At 43.5% G+C, this 14,828-nt stretch overlaps 1 protein-coding gene and 1 non-coding gene across 2 annotated transcripts in view; one reads left to right on the forward strand and one right to left on the reverse strand.

Annotated features, from left to right (window-relative positions):
* The window catches only part of LOC126210350 (G-protein coupled receptor moody), a 491,669-nt gene that overhangs the window by 240,715 nt on the left and 236,126 nt on the right, over positions 1-14,828 (reverse strand). Inside the window, exon 3 of the mRNA XM_049939564.1 lies at positions 12,784-12,831. The gene's annotated coding sequence lies outside the window, so the exon portion shown is untranslated. The remainder of the gene's footprint in view (positions 1-12,783; positions 12,832-14,828) is intronic.
* Positions 13,711-13,785, forward strand: Trnas-uga (transfer RNA serine (anticodon UGA)). Its single transcript has one exon. It is a non-coding gene; the product is annotated as a tRNA-Ser (tRNA).

The raw sequence follows: 14,828 nt of genomic DNA on the forward strand, positions 1-14,828 counted from the left end.
AGGTATCTGTTCAAAAATGGCTCTGAGCACTATGGAACTTAACTGCTGAGGTCATCAGTCCCCTAGAACTTAGAACTACTTAAACCTAACTAACCTAAGGACATCACACACATCCATGCCCGAGGCAGCATTCGAACCTGCGACCGTAGCGGTCGCGCGGTTCCAGACTGTAGCGCCTAGAACCGCTCGGCCACTCCGGCCGGCTAAAGCAATCTTATTTGCATCCTCACAGTGCCGCTACTAGAGCTGCTCTCGTACTAGTGGCGCAAAATTTTAACAGTGATCAGCTTTCAGATGTTGCGTTGCGATTTTTTTTTTCCCGTCAGTGTATAATAAAGAAACAGTTTCACAGCAAAAGCCAAGAGTTACGCAAGTATTGACCAAAAGTGGCATCGGATGATTCAGTGACCGTGAGATCGGCCTCAGTAGCGTCAGTTTGAAAGAGAGCGAATGACTTTTAGGTCGTTGCAGAGCATGAAGCTTCAGTCTCTCTCGCAGCTCCCTCTCGCACCGTGGTTGATGGTAGGTGCCACTATCGAGACGCTTCACTGATTGATTTGGTTGGGCTCCGGACAAATGCCTGTTGTATCACTTGTGCTCGTACATGCAGAGCTCGTCCTCTTCATGACGCTTCCGGATTTCTTGAACCTCGTGTACAACTGTGTGCTGGTCGGACGTGATGGTGGTGTGCTTCTGTAACCTGTCCGGAAGTTCCCCTGGACATGAGCTTCAAAGTTGGTATATATCAACCATCCCCAACAAACTATGCCATCTAACTGAGGGCCGGAAGGGCAGGGGGAGGGGGGGGGAGGGGGGTATTTACGTCAGTAAGTAAAGTGTCAAATAAAACTCTATGTGTTTGTGAACATTATGACCCAAACCGCACCTTTCTTTTCTACCTATCCCATTACTGAAATAAACGTTATTGACGTTGTGAAGTACGTTTTGCAGCATTTTTGTACAGTCGAAAGACGGCGTGTATAACGTCACCAACTTTTACACGAAATTCACCCAAAGTAATATAACTATGCGAGACACCTGTGAATAATATGTCGGTAATCATACAAAGATCCTTCTCTTTTTTGCTCTCCTCTTTTGCTGTTTTCGTTTTGCCTTTGTGCTTGCCTCTCTCGGTTAGCTTGATTCACGGTACGCAATTAATTCTCGGAATTCGATGAAATAGCTATTCAGGTCTGTAATAGTACTTTTAACTGCAACTGTTATTAGAAATCAGAATATCCACGGCGTGCATATGTATGTCGCGAGTTTCATGTAGAGGATCTTTTGTTTAAAGTATCAGGCATGAAATGTGTGCTATGTGGACTAGTGTAACTCGACTTTTAAAATGTTCAAATGTGTGTGAAATCATTGGGACTTAACTGCTGGGGTCATCATTCCCTAAGCTTACACACTACCTAACCTAAATTATCCTACGGACAAACACACACACCCATGCCCGAGGGAGAACTCGAACCTCCTCCGGGATTAGCCGCACAGTCCATGACTGTAGCGCCCTAGGCCGCTCGGCTAATCCCGCGCGGCGTCGACTTTTATTTCTCTAAAATATACTGTTAAAGTTTAACCATGTTTCATTTACAAACCGGTCCTTCCGTTACAGATTAATAATTTTGTATGTTTTCTTAAATACGAAAGCATTTGTTTTAGTTACTATAATTTACGTGCGCTATTTCATGCGCCATAGTTTTTTGTTCGTGGGACACGATAAAACCTACAACCATTTCAATATTACGAAGTCCGACAATCAGTTTAATACTAATTTCCGCAAAGAAACATATGTAAATTCATGGCCAGTAACAAATTTTAGCATACGATTTATTCTCCACGCCAAAACTGTGGGGCCGTTGCTACTTTTAGGATTAATTGCATTAACTCTCGTAAAACTGCAGAATTAAGTCAGTCACTTAATGTCGCCGCCATTTTTTCCATTTAATACAAAAATAGTTCGCAACCCGAAATTGTCTTCCACATTGATTTCAAGTAAAATAATTAAATCCCAATTAACGAGTGGTAACGTTAAATGTGTAGAATCTTCGGTCATTGTTGCGATCGCGACCGTAACGTGCATCTTCTTAAAATGCGGCCAGAGTCTGCTCTGCATCTCCATAATACTCAGCAAAACATGGTGCGTGGCGGAGGGTACTCTGTACCACTAGTAGTCATTTCTTTTCCTGCTCCACCCGCAAGTAGAGCGAGGGTAAAACGACCGTCTATATGCCTCCGTACGCTCCCTAATTGCTCTAATTTTATCTTCGTAGTGCTTACGCGAAATGTACGAACGTTGGCGGGAGCAGAATCTTTCCGCAGTCAGCCTAAAATACCGAATCCCTAAATGTTCTCAACAGTGTTCCTCGAAAAGAACGTCGCCTTACATCCAGTGACTCCCACTTGAGTTCCCGAAGCATCTCGGTAATACTCGCATAATGTTCCAACCTACCGGTAACAAATCTAGCAGCCCGCCTCTGAACTGCTTCTATGTCTTCCTTCAAACCGACCTGGTACCGATCCCAAACACTCGAGCAGTAGTCAAGAATAGGTCGCACCAGCGTCCTAAATGCTGTCTCCTTTATACATGAATCGCACTTTCCTAAAACTCTTCTAACAAACCGAAGTCGACCATTCGTCTTTCTCACCACAATCCACTCATGCTCGTTCCATTTGATATCGCTTTACAACGTTACGTCCAGATAATTTAACCAACGTGACTGTCTCAAGCAGCACGCTACTAATGCTATAACCAAAAATTATGCGTTTTCGCTTATTTACTGGAAAAACTGGTAGAAGCCGACCTCTGGGAAGATCAGTTTGGATTCCGTAGAAATGTTGGAACACGTGAGGCAATACTGACCTTACGACTTAGCTTAGAAGAAAGATTAAGGAAAGGCAAACCTACGTTTCTAGCATTTGTAGACTTAGTGAGAGCTTTTGACAATGTTGACTGGAATACTCTCTTTCAAATTTTGTAGGTGGCAGGGGTAAAATACAGGGAGCGAAAGGCTATTTACAATTTGTATAGAAAGCAGACGACAGTTAAAACAGTCGAGGGGTATGAAAGGGAAGCAGTGGTTGGGAATGGAGTGAGACAGGGTTGTAGCCTATCTCCGATGTTATTCAATCTGTATATTGAGCAAGCAATAAAGGAAACAAAAGAAAAATTCGGAGTAGGTATTGAAATCCATGGAGAAGAAATAAAACCTTTGAGGTTCGCCGATGATATTGTAATTCTGTCAGAGACAGGAAAGGACTTGGAAGAGCAGTTGAACGGAATGGACAGTGTCCTGAAACAAGGATATAAGATGAACATCAACAACAGCAAAACGAGGATAATGGAATGTATTCGAATTAAATCAGGTGATGCTGAGGGAAATGGATTAGGAAAAGAGACACTTCAAGTAGTACAGGAGTTTTGCTATTTGGGGAGAAAAATAACTGATGATGGTCGAAGTAGAGAGGATATAAAATGCAGACTGGCAATGGCAAGGAAAGCCTTTCTGAAGAAGAGAAATTTGTTAACATCGAGTATAGATTTAACTGTCAGGAAGTCGTTTCTGAAAGTATTTGTATGGAGTGTTGCCATGTATGGAAGTGAAACATGGACGATAAATAGTTTAGACAAGAAGTGAATAGAATCTTTCGAAATGTGGTGCTACAGAAGAATGCTGAAGATTAGATGGGTAGATCACGTAACTAATGAGGAGGTATTGAATAGAATTGGGGAGAAGAGGAGCTTGTGGTACAACTTGACTAGAAGAAGGGATCGGTTGGTAGGACATGTTCTGAGACATCGAGGGATCACCAGTTTAGTATTGGAGGGCAGCGTGGAGGGTACTAATCGTAGAGAGAGACCAAGAGATGAATACTCTAAGCAGATTCAGAAGGATGTAGGCTGCAGTGCGTAGTGGGAGATGAAGAAGCTTGCATAGGGTAGAGTAGCATGGAGAGCTGCATCAAATCAGTCTCAGGACTCAGGACCACAACAACAACAACAACAACAACAACAACTGTACCGTCTGGCTTCAAGATCAAGAAGTCCAGAACGTGTTTCAGCTAAGATGGCGGCTGCCTTGCAAACCTATCTTCCAACGTACCGTAATGAACCGACCGCTTCTAGGTGCTGCTTTAGAGTGGATTACGGGATATGTGTGTGTCTCGGTTTTACTACGTGGGTGGCGACTCCGCGGTGTGGCTACGGCTGAACAATAAAGTAGTTCTGTAGTGGCCACCTCACTAGGGAAGCAGGTGTGTCACTCCAGACTGAGACCCCTGGCGCTTTGCGTCGCTCCCCCTGAAGAGGCGCCAAACCATGGACTACAGCGCCTGTCACCGCGGAAGTGTGTCTGCGGACCGACTTTGAACGTGATGGCTCAAGTCTACATTTTCAACCGATCCGCCACAGTGGAACTGTTTTACTATTTTATCTGCAGAAAACTGAAAATTATGAGAACCTACTCATCGGGTGGTCGCCGGCCGGAGTGGCCGAGCGGTTCTAGGCGCTACAGTCTGGAACCTCGCGACCGCTACGGTCGCAGGTTCGAATCCTGCCTCGGGCATGCACGTGTGTGATGTCCTTAGGTTACTTAGGTTTAAGTAGTTCTAAGTTCTAGGAGACTGATGACCTCTGAAGTTCCATAGTGCTCAGAGCCATTTGAACCAATCACCGGGTGGTCATTTATCATGGGAGTATGCTGGTCGGTTCGAATCTCCGGAAAAATTACTTTTAATGGAGAAATTTGCCTACCAAATTTATCAGCTCATTAACTACGTATGAGGTCAACTCGTGATTACAGATAGTTTGATTCCACATTTTTCTCACAGTCCCAATCTCTAGTTCGATCTTAAAGTAATTTTTTATGGCCAAGGTCACGATCAAGAATTTTTTACTGACCGGTTTCGACCGGGAAGATTGTCATGTTCAGGGTTACTTAGTTACGTGTTCCATTGATTAATGTCACGGTAACCGTTATGATGTGGAACGTGTCAAGTTAATAAGAAATGCATACACGGATCAAGCATTTTTTTTGCTTAAAATGTTTATTACGTACCTCGTTCCGTTAAATGGCACAAAATGGGTATATTATAGCTATATACTGTATTTACTTGTTCCTATTCAAGAATTCATCTCTGGCATGGGAAGAGTTGTCAAGGAGATATGATTTCAGTTTCTTTTTGAAACTGTTACTGCTGTCTGTCAGAGATTTTATTTCATCTGGTAATTTATCGAAAAGTTTTACACCAGCATATTTTAACCCCTTTCCGAGCCAATGATTTGAATAAACAAGGTCGCTGCGACTGTTAAAATTCTTTAGTGCAGAACACGACCGTTTTCGCAAATTAAATTTGCATCCTCAGGTACTTCACTGTACACAAAGGAATGTAACAACTTATCAGAAATTTAGCCATGCCACGAAACGCTCAGATAACAATGGTAAGGTCCGTGTCTACTTACAGTCAAAAGCCATTCCCAACATTTACCGGTCTCGTTCTCCAATAAAGAATTCTAGCAGTCGCACCAGTGTTGTTTATTCGAATCGTGGAATATTTCGGCTGTGGGTGCCCTACATATAAAGTAGTGTCATATCTGCATCTTCAAAAACGTTTTTTGGTTGCATTTCGTGTTCCATGGCGCGTTTATTGCTCACATCATGTTAACATTTTAGAAGAGAGTGTATTGCACATTCCACTCAGATGCAATATACTCGTTTGGGCCTTTGAGGGTGGATGCTCGCACGCTTGTGTGTGTGTGTGTGTGTGTGTGTGTGTGTGTGTGTGTGTGTCTGTGTCTGTGTGTGTGTGTGTGTGTGTCCGTGCTAGAACAGTCTCATACAAGCAATGCAAGGAATGAAATGAACGTCCTGTCCGGGAGGTAAAATGACACGTAAGATGAAAGCAGAGTGGCGTCGTCGAAGGACGATCTCCATAGTGAAAGGTATCTGCAGGTGTGAGACGTGTTGTTGATATCGAAATCAGGAAGAATTTATTGAAAGTGGAAAGCGTGGACCATCGGAACGCGGCAGTCGAACAAAATTCCGAGGTGAGGACAGTTTCACCTTTTTTTAAAATTGATTTCACTGTCAGTTTCAGGCATTTTGAACACCACAATTCCACCCACATGTGAAGGTCCGCTGTTGTTGTCGGGAGGGAGCAAGTGAATGCGAAAGCGACGGTGAATGCGTGCGAGAACGGTGTTCATTTTAAATGAAACGTGAGAGAGGGGGGCGGGGAGGGGTGTGTGTGTGTGTGTGAAGACGTAGCTGACAGACGAACGCGCAAATCGCTGGTGCGTAACGCACCGCTTTCATCGTGTCCCACCACGCACATACCTTTCTGGGTGGATTAGCCATTCTGCTGGGCAAACCGCAGCGCATTCTGTGTGGACGCGGGAGGGGTCGGAGCTTGTGTGTGTGTGTGTGTGTGTGTGTGTGTGTGTGTGTGAGAGAGAGAAAGTGGGGTGAATCCCCCACCTACGCGAACAGTCGAATCCCTACAACTCGGGGAATACCCGACCGCGTCGCTTGTATAATAATTTGCCCTTACGTTCTGTTGCTTCCAGACCACCGCCCAAACGCATCACAGGGATTAGGGCGCTGCTATTCATTTCCGTCGGCGCGGACTAAGACTGCAGAGAGCCTAATCCTGTTAGCACTCATGTGGCCCACTGTGTGTCGCTAGCTCATCCAGAAATGCGGCAAAAGCGCTCTCCCTTCTGTCTTTCCACTCTGTTTTTGTTTTTGCAAAACTTAATTCACTTCACAGTGTGCGTCTCTACTTCAGTGAAGGTCGAACCCTAATAGTTAAAAATGTTCAAATGTTTTTGAAATCTTATGGGACTCAACTGCTGAGGTCATCAGTCCCTAAGCTTACACACTACTTAACCGAAATTATCCTAAGGACAAACACACACACACATGCGCGACGGAGGACTCGAACCTCCGCCGGGACCGCCACAATGAGTGCGTGCACGTGATTTACTGTTCGTTCTTTCAGTGCACTGCTTATACGAAGTTCAAATCTGATTTCAAATATAAAATGATCTTGACGTGAAGATAGGTGCTGTGCAATGACCCCATTGTGACAAACCAGTGTGCGGGTAATCATGGTTAGGGAAAGAGGAGGAGACAAAAAGTGGAAAATTGTGAACAGCTGTTGTCAGCTTCTGGATATTAGTCAGTTTTGTTATCTGATGTCCGCAGCTCGTGGTCGTGCGGTAGCGTTTTCGCTTCCCGCGCCCGGGTTCCCGGGTTCGATTCCCGGCGGGGTCAGGGATTTTCTCTGCCTCGTGATGACTGGGTGTTGTGTGATGTCCTTAGGTTAGTTAGGTTTAAGTAGTTCTAAGTTCTACGGGACTGATGACCATAGTTGTTAAGTCCCATAGTGCTCAGAGCCATTTGAACCATTTTTGTTATCTGATGACGGAAACAGTACAGTAAAACAAATGTCACCAGAAGAAAACTCAGCTAGCTGTCCACCATTACACGTGAAATTACGCAACCATGGGCTAATACATCAATATGTATAGAGACTCATCAAAAGTATGCGAACATCCCTGTATAATGCGAAATTGACCACTAGATGGCACTAGAGGCGGACCAGCTACCATAAAGGGGCGTGCGGACTCTTGACCGGCAGTGACAGCAGGACTGGTCGGTCATTCGGACGTGGACTAACCAATGGATTCGTCTAAGAACCTCGTCAGGTAAATTCCAACCCTTTTAAAGCAGCCAACTGTGCGTGGATGTAGTGTGATGTGAAAGCTAAATAAAGACTGGCAGACCTCACGTTCATGTTCTCTGAATAACCGAACATTACCCATTGGGATATTTTGTGATCTCTCAGAGCTTTTGACTGTGTGAATCGTGAAATTCTTCTAGATAAGCTTACGTATTGTGGTAGGAGTGGGACAGTGCACAAATGATTTAATTCATATATAACTGGAAGAATGCGGAAGTTCGATATTAACGGTACACATAGTCTGCAAAAATCAACACAGTCCTCTAACAGGGGTGCCGGCCGGTGTGGCCGTGCGGTCTAGGCGCTTCAGTCTGGAACCGCGTGACCGCTCCGGTCGCAGGTTCGAATCCTGCCTCGGGCATGGATGTGTGTGCTGTCCTTAGGTTAGTTAGGTTTAAGTAGTTCTAAGTTCTAGGGGACTGATGATCACAGCAGTTAAGTCCCATAGTGCTCAGAGCCATTTGAACCATTTGAATCTAACAGGGGAGGTATCAAGAGTGGTGTCCCACAGGGTTCAGTGTTGGGTCTCTTATTATTATTGTTGATATATATTAATGACTTGCTACTCTGTATTTATGAGGATGTAAAGCTAGTTCTTTTTGCTGACGATACAAGCATAGAACCCACACTCAACAAACAGGAATCAGCTGAGCAAATGGTAAATAATGTCTTTCAGAAAATTATTAAGTGGTTCTCTGCAAATGGACTCTCAGTAAATTCTGAGAGAACACAGTTTATACAATTCTGTACAGTAAATGGCGTAACATCATTGATAAATACAGACTATAAACATAAGTATGTTGCTAAGGAAGAACTTTCAAAATTTCTGAGTGTGTGCATTGATGAGAAATTGAGTTGAGCGAAACACATTGATGATCTGCTGAAACAGTTAGCCATCTACCTATGCTATTAGGGTTATTGCAAATTTGGTAATAAACATAACAGTAAATTAGCCTTCTATGCCTATTATCAATCACTGCTTTCATATGGCATCATATTTTTGGATAATTCATCATTAAGAGAGAAAGTATCCATTGCACAAAAGCGCGTAATTAGAATAGTAGCAGGAGCCCACCCAAGATCACGTGGCAGACACTTCTGTAAGGAACTCGGAATATTCACAGTACCTTTGCAATGGATATATTCACTTCTGAAATTTGTTATTAATAACCCATCCCAATTAAAAAATAATAGTGAAGTGCGTAGCTACAACACTACAAGAAAAGATTATCTTCACTATTCTGGGTTAAATTTGACTTTGACGAAGAAAGGGGTGAATTGTGCTGCCACAAAAATCTTTGGTCATTTGTCAAATGGCATTAAAAGTCTGACAGATAACCAGGCAACATTTAGAAACAAATTAAAAGACAACTCCTTCTACTTAACTGATGGATTTTTAGATATGAAGTAGTAACTGAAAAATAAATTAAATTAAAAAAATCATATTGTGTAAAGAAAACTTGTGTTAAATTGACACGTTCCACATCATTACGAAATGTCGCATTCATGGTCTGTGGAACAAGTATTAATGTAATGACGGACAGGGACAGTCCAACAATGCAGAGGATGGGTTGTAAAAAGTTGCATGGAATCGGCAGAACGAATCACTCATGAGTTCCAAAGCCCTACCGGCAGTTAACCATTTTTATTGCTGTTGTGTTTGTTTAGTTGTCAAATTGTTTATTAATTACCATCATAATTGTGCTTAGTTGTGAGAGTAAATGAAGGTATGAATGTGAAATAATGTTTCGTGTACAATACATTAAAATAACTGGTCTCGTGATGAATGTTCGAGAATGGCGGGTCTGTTAGTCACTCGTACCGGGGAATTTGTTATAAACTGTTTCTTCAGTTTATGGTACTGGGGAAATTAAATTATGATTTCGATAAAGTAGTTTAGTCAAGCAGGAGTTGATTTTATATTTGTCGGTTTTCAAACCTCATTCATGTTAATTTACTGTTCTGATTCAGTGAAAAATTTTGATTTGCTCTGTGTAAATCTGCCCAGGATTGAGCGAGTTTGGTGCTGCTTTGCGATTTGCTGAGGTGCTTTTCTGCCAGTCATAAATTAGCACATTCACGCTTATTTTGGGTACTAGAGGCTTCTTTTGCGTAGAGAGATGAGTACAGTCGGGGCCTGGATGTCATAGTGATCAGGCCTATTGATATGTGCTCCGATGAAAAGTATTAATAGTGTGATATTTAGGTATCAAAATGTTCGAGAAGTACAGTAAAGTGTGTAAGAGAGTTCAATTTGGTGCACGTTGTGAAATTCAGAACTTTTGGTGACATTTTAAATAACTAAATCCCACGTGACGTGTTGCTTACTCGCGATCATGAACATTTTGTTCCGTGAGGCTGATTAGATCAACATTTGAGCGCGTTATTCTAAAAGAAAGAATCCGTTTCTAAAATGTCGATGAAGGATAATGGTTACCATAAACTGGCTACCGTTGTGAATAATGTGTCCGTGTAGGCTTTTCAGACTTTGTACAAAGCTTGGTAGTAACTGGTGTATGCAAGCTTACTGTAATAGAGTGAAATTTTACGCACATAAATACTCTCATTTATTACTAACCTTCCACCGACAAAACAACTTGTGGTTACTAGGTGTACTGCTATTTCTTCTACAGCTTTTTCCGGATGCGAACTGCATTTCATTAACTTTAAGGATTTATGCCTGTGAGAAGCGATTAATTAAAATTTCATAATGTAAGAGGGCACATGTGTTTTTTATAGGATTGTAGGATACTGAGCCTTGGATAAAAAAACAAGTCAGACCTGTGAGACTGGTAGTTTGCCTACAAACTTGAGGTCCACATACATCTATTTTCTCAAAATTTTGTTTCTGTGCTTTGGGACCTTATGGTTCTGCGTGCCTCGATCGCATGTTTTTCTTCGTCAAATAACCAACTGTTTGACGTGCCGTTTGAAAGTCACAGAGAAGAACGATGCGTTGTCTTCGATCGGTTTTTCTGATTTCGTGGGAGGCTTGCTGCAAAGTAACAGTTGGTGTACCATCTGCACTACATGTGCACCACCACTACTTCGCCGGCCGAAGTGGCCGTGCGGTTAAAGGCGCTGCAGTCTGGAACCGCAAGACCGCTACGGTCGCAGGTTCGAATCCTGCCTCGGGCATGGATGTTTGTGATGTCTTTAGGTTAGTTAGGTTTAACTAGTTCTAAGTTCTAGGGGACTAATGACCTCAGCAGTTGAGTCCCATAGTGCTCAGAGCCATTTGAACCATTTGAACCACTACTTCTCAAAGGCCAAACCTTTTCATGGGCCGTATGTTCCTGGGTGTTCGAAGACCTGGTTGCAACCAGGTCTTCAAAGGAAGCACTTGGGATGCAGTTTGGGATTCACGGCACCCAGGAACATATGACCCAGTGTGTCAGTATCGTTTATTTTTGAGAGATGCATATGGCGCCTGAAGATGGCATAATGGAATGCCGTAACTAGTGGTAAAAATAAAATAAAATAGCGCCTCATCTGGACGGCTGTTGGCGAATATCATTGTTAAATACTCTACCAGCCGCCGTCCCATGTCCACAATGGATCAACAGATTTCAGGGAAGTTTCTGCGCCATTTGACATGAGGGTGTTTTTGAATTTATGGCAAATTGTATGGAATCCATAGGTAACATATTTTTCACAGCTAAATCTTTATGCAAAATCGCATGTACTGCAGCCTTACATTTGCCTAAGGATGTCTCAGTTCGGCGGAAGCATTGAGTCATGCTCTCGCGTCGATGTTCGGAAAAACAACCCATTTTGTTAGACATTCACTATATATACGCTAACGGAAGCGGAACCGCAAACCAAATGTAAACAACCTTCTTTGAAGGTGACTGATCAGCAAAAGTGGTAACAAAGCAGAGTTCTTAATTTAGGAAGTTAGAAAAATCGTAAAACTAATCTAAGGGAAACCTTCACGCTGAAATTGCATTTTCTTCACAACAATGTATCTTTAATCGCTTACTGTAAACGAACTAATGAATCAGTGTCTGGGCTCCTGTTGTTTAAACAACAACAAATGACAATTTTTGAAACAACAGTGATGTCACATCTCAGTAACACTATCTAGTGATCGCTTGTAAAAAATTTAGAACGCAACTGTACGGAGTTAAATCACACAATGGGAAGCTCCATCTCCTTTTCCCTAGCGTTTGTCTAGTCTAGTACGGGAACAGCTGTTTTCACATATTGGCAAGTGTCACTTTTCTGTGTGACTGAGAAGCCGGATTCACATCGTGACGCCACAGATGCCAGGGTAACCTAAGGCAGCGAAGTCGTGTATGTCGTCTACTGCGAATCGCGTAAAGTTTGTGCTCTGTTGTTGTTGTTGTTGTTGTTGTTCTGATCTTCATTCCGAAGACTCCTTCGATGCAGCTCTCCAAGGTAATCATGCAGTTGCAACTGTTTTGTGTGTCGTTTTCTCTTACACATATTTGGCCGACGGGCCCAGCATTTGCCTACACGTGCTTGGAAAACCGCCGGAAAACTGCATTCGCACTGGTCAGTGTGCCAGCTCACGGCCGCTAATTCGCCGCGCCCATTCGAATCAGGTCTGGCTTACCTCCCTGTCTCCCAAGCTAGCGCCCTGCGAGTTACACTATACCAACAGGTTATGGTGTGAAACGCAATAAACAAGTCGGCCGGGGTGGCCGAGAGGTTCTTGGCGCTACAGTCTGGAAGAGCGCGACCGCTCGCTACGGTCGCAGGTTCGTATCCTGCCTCGGGCATGGATGTGTGTGATGTCCTTAGGTTAGTTAGGTTTAAGTAGTTCTAAGTTCTAGGGGACTGATGATCTCAGAAGTTAAGTCCCATAGTCCTCAGAGCCATTTGAACCATTTTTTGGAGCAATAAACAAGACGGTATCGTCGATAAGTACAGCAGAAATTTTTAGACCGATCCACGGAGAACGCATGTATAACTAGGACAAATAGAGTAGCAGTAAATGTTATAGGACCAGTCCGACGTTTGTAATATAGGGGTCAAAATATGTACAGTTGGAGACCAACGAGAAACACTTACCTTTACGTCGTAGAAAATCACCGCGCTGACTGACTCGTCAACAGGAATCTGAAAAATAAAGAAAAATGCATGTGAAAATTTACTCGGACAAGTCAGTCTGTCAGAGTCACAGTCTGAACCTAGACACTTGGTGTTTCACTACCGTTCGCCCCGTGACAGTTCACTATTGTCTCACACTCCTAAATGCTATGCATGTAAAAAAAAAAAATAAAAAAAGTCGAGACTGGTAATGTAAAATGCTTTATTATAATTATGACATTATCTTTTGTTGTACGCCTGTTTAATTTTATTGCATAGTATGTCAACGTCTTCATTTTTTTTACTGTTACGTCACCTGATGAATGCCTGGACTGTAAAGCAAGTAGTTAGTTAGTTAGCTTCTTAAAACTTCCTGGCAGATTAAAACTGTGTGCTGGACCGAGACTCGAACTCGGGACGTTTGCCTTTCGCGGGCAAGTGCTCTACCAACTGAGCTACCCAAGCACGACTCACGCCCCGTCCTCATAGCTTTATTTCTGCCAGTACCTCGTCTCCTACCTTCCAAACTTTACAGAAGCTTTCCTGCGAACCTTGCACAACTAGCACTCCTGAAAGAAAGGATATTGCGGAGACATGGCTTAGCCACAGCCTTGGAGATGTTTCCAGAGATTTTCACTCTGCAGCGGAGTGTGCGCTGATATGAAACTTCCTGGCAGATTAAAACTGTGTGCCGGACCGAGACTCGAACTCGGGACCTTTGCCTTTCGCGGGCAAGTGCTCTACCATTCTGGAAACATCCCCCAGGCTGTGGCTAAGCCATGTCTCCTCAATATCCTTACTTTCAGGAGTGCTAGTTCTGCAAGGTTCGCAGGAGAGCTTCTGTAAAGTTTGGAAGGTAGGAGACGAGGTACTGGCAGAAGTAAAGCTGTGAGGATGGGGCGTAAGTCGTGCTCGGGTGGCTCAGTTGGTAGAGCACTTGTCCGTGAAAGGCAAAGGTCCCGAGTTCGAGTCTCGGTCGGGCACACAGTTTTAATCTGCCAGGAAGTTTCATATCAGCGCACACTCCGCTGCAGAGTGAAAATCTCATCCAGTTAGCTTCTTGTTCTATAGATCATATTCACGATGAATGTTAAAAAATATCAGCTGCACTAAAATAGAACGCGCGCACACGCACACATATACATAGATATATTGTGACAATTATTGAACTACATGAAAAAAGAACGTAAATTAGTTACGAACTACGGCGTGCACACACTTTATTCAACATGTTCACGTCGCTACAGACATTCGGATTTAGGTTACGACATGTTCAATGTGCCTGCCATCATTGGCGACGATATGACGCAGACGAATAGCGCAATTCTGCATGACCCACTGAAGTGTCCGAACATCGATGCTGTCGATGACCTCCTGAATAGAAATTTTCTTGTACGTCCTTTTCTTTTCGCGCTTCAGTATTTCCTAGATTTTTTTTTTTTTTTTTTTTTTTTTTGCCGCCTCATGTTCATTACCTTCTTTCTACAATGCCTGCAGAACTTTGCTGTTACTCTGCCTATACGACTAAGAGACTGTGTCTGCACTACGCACACACACACTGCACGCGTGCTCCTCCATCTCGCTATTACGTTTAATTTTATGTGGTGCGGAACATTAGCAGCTATTCCATAGAGAACGCAGCGGTGCCGTATTGGGCTGCCTGGCCTTTCTCATACCGAACGGCTCCAGCAGTTCCCCAGTTGAGCGCCGCCTTCTTTTCGTATTTCCGCCATCAAGAGAACTCATTACGCGCAGTGCACGGTTAGTAAGGAGCCGCAAGGCGTGTGTTGTAGCTGTTAGCCGTCCCGTCCACCTGTTGTGGAGATCCCGTTGCGCGAGGCAGTTAGTGCTCGCTGAGCGCTGTTTGTTCGCACCTCTCCGCTAGCAACACCAGCCGCCGTTCTTACCGGCAAATAAACTGCACCACATGTACCGGTGTTCTTCGTACGGGCGCCGCTTCCACCAGAAAAATTATTCCGATATTCTGCCGATGTGAATTCACGTGATAAAACGGAGAGCAGACATTT

This window comes from Schistocerca nitens, chromosome 10 (genome assembly GCF_023898315.1).
Source record: "Schistocerca nitens isolate TAMUIC-IGC-003100 chromosome 10, iqSchNite1.1, whole genome shotgun sequence".
NCBI classification, from domain to species: Eukaryota; Metazoa; Arthropoda; class Insecta; order Orthoptera; family Acrididae; genus Schistocerca; species Schistocerca nitens.